Genomic DNA, 9272 nt, shown 5'->3' with positions numbered 1-9272 from the left:
TTCTTCTCTGGAGTCTTACTGCTTCCATTGTAGCACAACTGTGAGTGCAAAGGGGTTCCAGATGACCAGGCCAGGGCTTACCGTAAAGGAAATGGATCACTATCCCACAAGGCCTGGAACATCACAGGCCACTCAGTAAATATTTATTAAAGGAATAAATAAATGATCTGAAGGGGTCAATCCAAGCATATTAAACAGAATGAGCAGAATATGGCTACAGCAAACTCTTACAGAGCAATTAATGTGGCGGGCACTGTTCTAAATGCTCTGCGTAGATTAATTCATTCAGTTCTCTCAGTGACTCTAGGAGGTATGCAACTCAGCTTGGCTAGAGGAACTTCTGGTTTGTGGCAGACCCCTGTAGTCTGACTGAAAAATCTGTATGCTCAACCAGTAGTCCATACTGCAGCCATGGATAGAATCAAATATGCTTCCTAACTTTTTAAAAACAATTTAATTTAGAGACAGGAGGAAGGGAGATGTGGGAGGGGGGGAGAGGAAGAGGATGATGGGGAGGAGAAGAGAAGAGGGAGAGGGAGATGTTAACATTAAAAACATTCAAACCTGTAAAGAATTAAATATATATACATATATATATATATATATATATATATATATATATATATATATATAATATATTATATATTATTTTTTTACAGAAAGAAGGGGAGAGGGATAGAGAGTTAGAAACATTGATCAGCTGCCTTCTGCGCACTCCCTTCGGGGGATGTGCCCATAATCAAGGTACATGCCCTTGACCAGAATTGAACCTGAGACTCTTCAGTCTGCAGACCGATACTCTAACCACTGAGCCAAACCAGCTAGAGCTCAAACCTGTAAAGAATTTTTGTGAGTTTATTTGAGCCAAACTGTCAACAATTGCCAGGAAGCAAAATCTCAGTGTATTGGGATAATGCTTTGGAGAATGGTGGTTTTTCACCTTATTTTATACATTACATTTGAAGCGTCCATCTTATATAAAAACTGCTGTTTCAAATTTTAATCCTGCCATTTTGGCTTCTATAAATGCTTGCTTGCTTAAATAATAAGGAAAATAAGACTACTCCCATTCCAGATAAGCCATAAACTATGCCCCAGACAGAGCTGTCAGTGCTGGCAGCAGGCCACGCCTTGAGATACAGTCTCATGGCCCCTTCCCAGCATGCAGGCCTTCTTTCTCAGAAGGCCCAGAAGTCTCATTCCAAATTTGAGATACAAAGAGCTAGGAAAGGTATAAATAGGAAATGTTTCCCCCATGTTGGGGGGGGGCCCAGAATTTGAAAGACACATTTTTCTCTGGGCGTCCACAGAATTTAATAATAAAATGTAACTCCCTTTCTCTAAGCATAGCTTAGTTTTTTTCTGTAACACATTCAAAGGAGGAGATGTAAGTGGGTTCCATGAAATCCATTGGTGATAGGTTAGAGAGGTGGGAGAAAGCAAAGAGGTGGGAAACCTCTGGGATTGGATAAAAAGTAAAATGATAGACACATACTTCTTTTACTTAGGTGGATACAGAATAGTTACAGCCAACAATTAACATGGTAACAATAACAGTGAAGGAATTTATGGTATCTGTTCTGGCACCCAGGGCATTTGATTGTGCCTTGAGGGGACTGGAAAAAAGGGAAGTTACAAGTAAACTTGACATTTCTATGATATATTTTTATTTTTAAAATATTTTATTTATTTTTTCCAGAAAGGAAGGTAGAGGGATAGTTAGAAACACCGATGAGAGAGAGACATCGATCAGCTGTCTCCTGCACCTCCCTCCCCCCCCGCACTGGGGATGTGCCCACAACCAAGGTACATGACCTTGACCAGAATCGAACCTGGGACCTTTCAGTCTGAAGGTTGACGCTCTATCCACTGAGCCAAACCGGTTTCGGCTGATATATTTTTATAGATGCAAAAAGACAAAGACTCAGTTAAAGTAAAGATTGACCTTGTCAGGGAAGATACTGGCCTACTAGGATGTGACTATCCACCATACGGCTTTTAGCTGAAGTTTTAATTTCAAACCATCTTTTGTGGTTACTTTAGGTCTTTAAATTTGCAAAACTGCCATGCAGGCCTTCCCTGAGCTTGTCAGGTTAACATATGGCTCCTTTTGTCCACAGAGAGGAAAAGGGAGAGAGAGAGAGAGAGAGAGAGAGAGAGAGAGAGAGAGAGAGAGAGAGAGAGAGAGAGAAATGTCGATTTGTTTTTCCATCTACTTAAGCACTTATTGGTTGCTCTTTGTACATGACCTGACTGGGTATTGAACCCACAACCTTGGAGTATCGGGGTGATTCTCTGACCAACTGAGCTACCCAGCCAGTGCTTAGACGCTTTCTAACTTTGAAGAGAAAGAGGCAAGCCTTTGATGTCCTTGGATATTGCATTTAGCTTCAGCACAGATTTCACTAGTGGCATTTATCTGTGATACTTAAGATCACTATCAAATTCTGGGCAACATCCTGGCTTGCAGCCAGTCCACTGGCTTTCCCGTCTGCCACACTTTGCAGGACTGGTCATGTGAGAAAGACAGCGAACAGAAACAATTGCCGGGTGATGAATGACTAAAAGTAGGGCACCACAAAGCATGACGGGGACAAGGAATGCAATCAGGAAACGCTGACCTGGAACTTGGCGTGGGGTGAGCCGGGCTGTGATGGATGGCAGGCAGCAGCTGCACGTACAGCATGTTGGCACACAGTCTGAGAAAGCACTGCTTAATTTGAATTGAAATGGGCAGCTTGAGAGGCAGAGAGGCAAGCCGTGAGCAGAGCCGCAAACCAAGTACAAACCTCTCATTAATCTTTCCAACCACACTCACACTTTTGGGCAGTACCATAGCTGTTCAGTGTCATTCGTCAGTATGATAAAGAACTGTGATACAGGATTGTGGGGGCAGGGCCATGCATTATGAGACCTCTGAGGAAGGAAGAGGGAGAAATGGCTTTAAGCTGAGATCTCATGGGCATGTCTGAGCCAATCTCCAGACAGAGGCTCCTGTTTAATGTTTGGAATGGCAGTTCTGGAATGCACTGAGGTACTTGTGTGTGAGAGCAGAGTATTGTTGGGTCTCCATTTATTTCACACCTCAGAGTCAAGGGCTCCTTCTGTTATTTTTCTTCTTTCATATTGGGCTAATATCTCTTGTATCTGAACCCAGGTCAGAGTTCTGGGCCCCTAGTTGCCAGGAGACTTGACCCTGGCATGAACATCATCCTGAGCAGTGTGATGCTGGGTCCATGCTCGGAGGGATCCATGCTGTCCTGATTGCTCTTGCTCTCTTGCAAGGGGAAGGCATTTCATGGGTTTGTGACTTTTTACTGCAGGTCTCAAATGAGATTTAAAATGGATGTTTAAAGATTAACACCTTATCAGATATATGGTTTGCAAATATTTTCTCACATTCATTAGGCTGCCTCTTCAGTCTGTTTCTTTCTTTCTTTCTTTCTTTCTTTCTTTCTTTCTTTCTTTCTTTCTTTCTTTCTTTCTTTCTTTCTTTTCTTTTCTTTTCTTTTCTTTTCTTTTTTTTTTTAATATGGCTTCTTTGATTTTGGAGAGAGAGAAAGGAATGGAAGGGTAAGAGAGAGAGAGAGAGAAAGAGAGAGAGAGAGAAACATTGATTGGCTGCCTCCAGCAAGCCCCTACTGGGAGATCACTCACAACCCTGGCATGTGCCCTGACTGGGAATTGAACTGGTGATCTTTGGTACACAGGATGATGCTCAACGGACTGGGTGACACTAGCCAGACTGTCAATTGTTTCTTTTGCTATGCAGAACCTTATTGGCTTGATGTAAACCTGCTTATCTGTTTTTGTTTTTGTTGCCTGTGTTTTGGGTGTCATAATCAAGAAATCATTGGTAAGTCCAGGAGCGTCCTTACTATGTTTTTTTTTTTTTCTTTTTCTAGTTTTACAGTTTCTGGTCTTATGTTTAAGTCTTCAGTCCTCATTTTGAGTTGAGTTGATAAAGTAGGGGCCCAATTTCACTTTTTTTGCAAGTGGATATTCAGCTTTTCTGGCATCATTTATAGAAGAGCTTATCTTCTCCACATCGTGTGTTCTTCGCACTTGTCAAAGATCAATGCGCTGCATATGCTTGGGTTTGCTTTTGGACAGAATGCATAACATTGAAAGTGTAGACATCATGTAAGGGAAGGAAGAGGGTTGTATTCCAACCTGACAAAATGGAGGTCAGTGCCACAAGTAATAATTTAGGAATGAGTAGGCAGGACTTTTGAGGTGATATCAAACCTCAAACTTTAACATTCATAACTATTACTTATTAAAAGATGACTATTCCCAGTATACTCTTCCCCCCCGCCCGCCCCAGTTCAGTCCAGGAGGTTTGATGTGGATCACAAGTAATTTCTGAACTGCACTTTGAGAAATGTTGGCAAAAATGTGGCAGGTGCTGCATGTCTTTGCTTTTTTTTAGATTATTCTAATATAATTGCTTTAAAAACTATGTGGCTTTACTAAGGGTCAATTTATAATCCATTCAATTATATAAAAGCCAGACCCCCAAATCTCTTTGAAATAAGCTTTTATCTACCTTGGATTCTCTGTGAAGCTGCTGAGGGACGATGGCCTTAGATTCCTAGAAGTCCCGCTGTTGAAGCAGAGAAAGCCTGAAAGTTAGACTCTTAAAATCTTTAGAAGGTCTCTCTTCAAAATCTATGAGATACCACTTTAAATCTCCTTTACTTTTTAATAAAAGGTCTTAGAGCTCTATCCTAGATTTTATTTCTGTTCCAAAGCCACTTGAGAATTGTTTGTCACCTACAGTAGATTCCTACAACTGATGGGACGAGATTAACCACAAGATTTATGAAAAGAAACTAAAAAAAAAAAAAAAATGATTTAGGGATCATTCAAACTTGAAGCTTTGTGATGCTTTAGCTATTGATTTGAATTCCCTTTAATCCAAACATTTTTTTTTTCTCTTCCAGAGATATCTGTTATTTCTCTTTTCTCAATACTAAATCACTTTTGACAAAAGTCTTTATAGAACTACTCAGTGGAGCATGAATGCTTGGATCTGGGTTTTTTACTAATGTTTTGTGTTGTTTTTTTTTAAAAATCTTGACATTATATCCTCTATTGTCAGGCTAGAAGCTGAAAAGAGTTTGTTGCTGTTGATCTTTGTGCTCCTGTAATCTTAGTTGCTTTTCAATCTCCTGAACCATGGAAATTCAGGTTCTCATAACAGTCTTAATGTACTCAGAAAATAAAGTTATGAAAGAGTAAAATTTAAAGTCAAAGAAGAAAAAAAGTAATAAAATTTTTTTCCTTTCTTTGGCCTTTAGCTGACAGTTGAAATCTCCTTTCTTTCCTGGCAGTTTCACAGGAGGTGGATTCTGACAAACCATGGCATGATGAATAATTCTTGGTTAGCATTTAAAAACACATTTCATTGCTTCTGCAAATCCTGCTCTTCTTCATTGTCCTTGAGAAGTTAGAAGAACTGATTCATAAAAATAAAACACAAGACTAGTGATAGCCAAGACCGGTTTGGCTCAATGGATAGAGCGTCAGCTTGGTGACTGAAGGGTCCCGGGTTCAATTCCGGTCAATGGCATGTACCTTGGTTTCGGGCATATCCCCAGTAGGGGGTGTGCAAGAGGCAGCTGAACGATGACTCTCTCTCATCGATGTTTCTAACTCTCTGTACAAAATCAATAAAAATATATATATATTTAAAAAAAACAAAACAAAAAAAAACTAGTGATATTCTTACCTCTTATTTGGTTGAAAGTAGTACCAATGGAGGTTTTGAGAGAGGGTATTGTTTACCTCATTTGTTTCTGACCCGAAATGAAATGAATGTTAATCTTGATTTCTACTCTGTGATTGGTGCTGTGGGCCACGTCTGTCTGCAAATAGATCTTTTGACAATTGTTGATGTCATTTCCCAAGCACAATAGAAAATGAGACTGATATTCAATACTTAGGGGACCAAGATCCCTCATTAACAAACCCTCATTGAGTAATGATTTTTTATGAGATGCTGAAGAATACTGAGCCTTTTCTATGTTTTGAAAGTAAGAGTTCACACTCATTATGCTAGCAAAAAATAAACTACTCTCTGGATTAAATGTGCAAATGTAATTTTTGGTCAGGTAAGGAGATGAATGCTTGGTTGGCATGACACATCATAAATTATAACAAAAAAAATGAAATTTAAACAATAGAGCATTGAAAGCAAACATGATGGATTTGGATTTGGATTAGGTGATTTTTGTGACCTCTTCAAGATCTAACATAAGGTTTCCATAATGCTGGAAAAATTAAAATTAATGAGAATTCACACACACACACACACACACACACACACACACACACACACACACACATACACACACCCCCATATCCTGGAGAATATGGGAAAATCTGAGCAGAGTATAAGTGAGCTGAAACATGAGTTACTTGGGGCTTTCCCTTCTACTTGCCAAAGAAGCATAACTGTCCTCAAAGGCATGTAAGTCACTGAAAATGATGTTTGTAAGGATAAGTGAATGAATGAAAGGGCGAACCATTGTTACTATCAACATTCCTCCCTGGGATGCAACATAAGTTTGGATGTCATCAAGGATATATTTTGGCAGGGAGAGAGGGAAGTAGATTTAGCTTGACATAAACAATATCCAGTCCTCAGCAAATTTACTGAATGCTGTCAATGTCTCAGGAGAGTAATTGGGTGACTATCCCAGTTTGCCTAGGACTGAATGGTTTTCTGGGATGTGAGACTTTGAATGATAAACCTGGAAAAATCTCAGACAAATTGATACAAATTGGTCACCTGAGTTATGAGAGAACTAAGCAGAGGTCAAATTGCCTTGGCAGTATAGATCATCACCCCAATTAGTAGATATATCTCTTCTCTTAATACCTTGAGTAATTGATTCAGAGTAAATATTATATCTCATAGAAGAGCACCCATTGTCTGTCTCTCATTTGTCACCCAGTTGGGTCTTTGACAGCCATTCCAACCATTCTATAGTGTCAGCTACTTCTAGTGAATAATTTGGGCCTTAGCCCATTGCATCACTCTTTTTGCTGTGAAACAAGTTCCTTTGTCAGAACGATATTGTCTGGGATTCCGCGACAGAGAATAGGCATTCAGTAAGTTCACAGATGGTGGTGATGGCAGGAGCTTTGTAGGTAGGGAAGGCGAATCCATATTTAGAATGAGTTTCTATTCCAGTGAAGACCAATCACTGCTCCCTCCATGACTGAAGGTGTTTAATAAAATCAACCCGCCTTTTGATGGCTGCTATTCTGCCTAGGAAATGGTGTGTACCAGGGTTCAATGTAGGTTTCTCCTGTTGGCAGGCTGAGTACTTAGCAGTGGTGGCAGCTAGGTTAGTTGTGGTAAGAAGAATCCATGTGTTTGAATTTCTGCCTAACTTCCATATCTGCTGCTATGGTCACTTTGTTCATGAGCTCAATGAACAAATTGCAGGTTGGCCAAGGAAAGAGGTTGGAATACCCACAGTGGCTCATCTTGCCCAACTGATTATAGAGAACTGCAATCTTATGTTCAAGATGAGCATTCACATGGGAAAAAAATTTCCTCACATTCTGTGTCTATTATTAAGTGGGCACATCCACATGTCTCTTTTCTAAACCTTCTTATTAGTTATTTAATTTTGTACCTTTAAAAAATATATTTTATTGATTTTTTACAGAGAGGAAGGGAGAGGGATAGAGAGTTAGAAACATCCATGAGAGAGAAACATCGATCAGCTGCCTCCTGCACAACCCCTACTAGGGATGTGCCCACAACCATGGTACATGCCCTCAACTGGAATGAAACTCAGGACCCTTCAGTCTGCAGGCCGACGCTCTATCCTCTGAGCCAAAGGGGTTAGGGCTTGTACCTTTTAAGTTCCTGACCATCAAGCCTAATTGTTAGCTCATGAATTTGTAGACCTAAATATATGGCCATATCTTCTTCTGGGCCGCATAAACAGCTAGATTTATTTCCCTCTATAGTCCTTCAGGGCCATCCGTGACTAGGATTGTGATTCTACATCAGTTTGCTCTCAGCAATTTGCATTTCTAAACCAGGCTCACGTTTTTTTCTTCCTTGATCAGATTGAATTCCTATGAGACTAAAGGTGTACGTGAAGGAGAGGTGGCACTGAAGTAGATGGCATGGAAGTCTGAGCCACCTGCTTATGTAACTCATTTTGTGCCTTCAGAACCTGCTCAAGGTAGATCTTCCATAAACCGTATCTTTTTGATGATGACCATCTTTCCCACACCCAAGTTTCTGGGTTGATGGGTCAGATTACACTCAGTTCATGATGGGCAGCTCAGGTCACCAGGTCATTTGGTGTTCTTTGGTCAGGACTTGATCTTGATTAGGACTCAGTGACATTCAGCATATCCCCAAACCTAGAAAGCTGCACTACGATTCTCCTACTGAGACTTGCCAGAGGCTTCACACAGTATTTTCACTTTCTATAGATGCCTCCAGCCCATCGTTGAATCTGCTGGATGATAAGGCTCAATTGATAACAGGGTGCACAAGCCACGACCTGCTTCAGAGTTCTTTCTTGTTCTGGGTACCACTCAACATGAGCAGCCTAACAGGTTAGTCATTAAACGAGTTAGAATAGTATATGCTTTAAATGAGTTAGAATAGTATATGTTGCTTCCAGTTGCCATTGAGGACTAATTTTTGTCTAGGACATAGTACGCAGATATTTGGTCTAACATTATTCTAGACGTTTCTGTGAAGGTATTTTATTTGAAGAGGAGATTAACATTGAACTCAGCAGACTTTGGGAAAAGCAGATTATCCTTCATAATGTAGTGAACCTCAGTTGAAGGCCTTAATAGAGAAACTTCGACCTCCCCAGAAGAATAGGGAATTCTGCCAGCAGATTGCCTTGGGACTTGAACTGCAACACTTCCCTGGGTCCCCTGCCTGCCTGCTCACCCATAAGATTTTGGACTTGCCAGCCTCCACAATCACATGAATTAAGAAATCAGAAATTTGCCAAAACTGGTTTGGCTCAGTGGATAGAGTGTCGGTCTGTGCACTGAAAGGTCCCAGGTTTGATTCCAGTCAAGGGCATGTACCTTGGTTTTGGGGACATCCCCAGTGTGCAGCAGGCAGCTGATCAATGTTTCTAACTTTCTATCCCTCTTTTTTCCTCTCTCTAAAAAAAAAAAATCAATAAAATATATTTTTTAAAAAATGAAATCAGAAATTTGTTAAAACAAACAAACAAACAAACAAACAAACAAACAAATAAATAAAATCT

The sequence above is a fragment of the Pipistrellus hanaki genome, assembly GCF_964339955.1.
Source record: "Pipistrellus hanaki genome assembly, chromosome: 1".
NCBI lineage: Eukaryota > Metazoa > Chordata > Mammalia > Chiroptera > Vespertilionidae > Pipistrellus > Pipistrellus hanaki.
The sequence above is the reverse complement of the archived record's forward strand: the minus strand, read 5'-3'. Positions refer to the sequence as shown.